Source organism: Electrona antarctica, assembly GCF_951216825.1.
Source record: "Electrona antarctica genome assembly, contig: scaffold_1110, whole genome shotgun sequence".
NCBI lineage: Eukaryota > Metazoa > Chordata > Actinopteri > Myctophiformes > Myctophidae > Electrona > Electrona antarctica.
Window position 1 is genome coordinate 20,001 of NW_027638090.1, and position 1,398 is coordinate 21,398.

Consider the following 1,398-nt stretch of genomic DNA (forward strand, 5'->3'; position numbering starts at 1 on the left):
TTGGTACACAACACTATACGCACAAAGCTGGGGCTCACTGAAGTGAGGGAGCTCTTATCATCATACATCATCACATTCCGTGCTCAGCCAATCAAATAATCACATTCCGTGGTACAACTACAAACACACAAAGCTGTGCATAGGAGGGGCCCCTCTAGTTATAGTTATCGTTATAGTGCGCAGTGTGAGCGAACAGCCCTTAACCCATTTTGGGCGGGAACCCCTGTTGGTGTTTTTTTTAAGCATTATGTTCTACTTTAGCTATTGAAAAATAGCAGATCTACAAGCTCGTAGCGCGCCACCGAGTGGTGCGCTACGAGCTTGTAGATCTGCTATTTTTGAAAAGTCGTGAAAATGTGCCTCAAATCTTTGAATTATTACAGAGTGAACATTTTAACTAAAATCCTTGCTTCTAGGGGGAGGTCCCTGGAACAACATATTTCCAGATGGGGGGAGGCGGAGGCATATTACATATAATTTTTGGGGTCCTTGACATTGAAATATTGAGCACCACATTTCAGAAAACTGTCAGGATTTAGAAGACATTTTTTAAATGTCGACGTCAGTCCAAAAATGGGTTAAGTGTCCACAGCCTTGCCCATGTAGCTGCTTTCAGCTAAACCTCGTCTGTTAGTCACTGACTGTGAGCTCATCATCGTGCTGGCCCTCTGCCCTCCTCTGCCCTCCTCTGCCCTCCTCTCTAAACCTCGTCTGTTAGTCACTGACTGTGAGCTCATCATCGTGCTGGCCCTCTGCCCTCCCAGACTGGAACCGGCTAGAACTTTCTTGACTTTGGAAGGACTTTCATAACAGCTTGTGGTAAATGGACACTCCTCAAATATTTTTTGAGCAAACACTGGGCTACCTAAGAGATGGAAACCGGACGTGGGCTGAGTGGTTGTGGACAAGGACTTTAAGCACCATCTTTTACGGAATGTTGCAGAGTCTATTACACATGCTCTGTTACAGGGACGAATATTTTTCATAATTCTCATGGGGGCCCTGGCCCCCCGGCCCCCACATACTCTACGTCACTGCTCTGTTACACTGTGCATATTTCTAAATGGTTAATCTACTTGCTTGCAACACCTTTAAGGGCTCCCTGATGAAATAAATGCGAGTGGAGTTTCTATAAGCAAAGGTGATCTGCAGATTGCATTGTTAAACGGTCTTTTGGAGGACGAGTAGGATGAGTTGGCAGAGAGAGAGGATGAGTTGGCAACTGAGCTGCTTGGCATTACGACCTGCCTGGAGAGAACCTGAAATGAAACCTCAGCAGGGTACTGGTAATGGAGGAGAAAGCTGCCCACATCTTTATTACATTCTGGGCGGGAACCCCTTTTGGTGTTAGCATTAGGTTATGCTTTAGCTATTGAAAAATAGCAGATCTACAAGCTC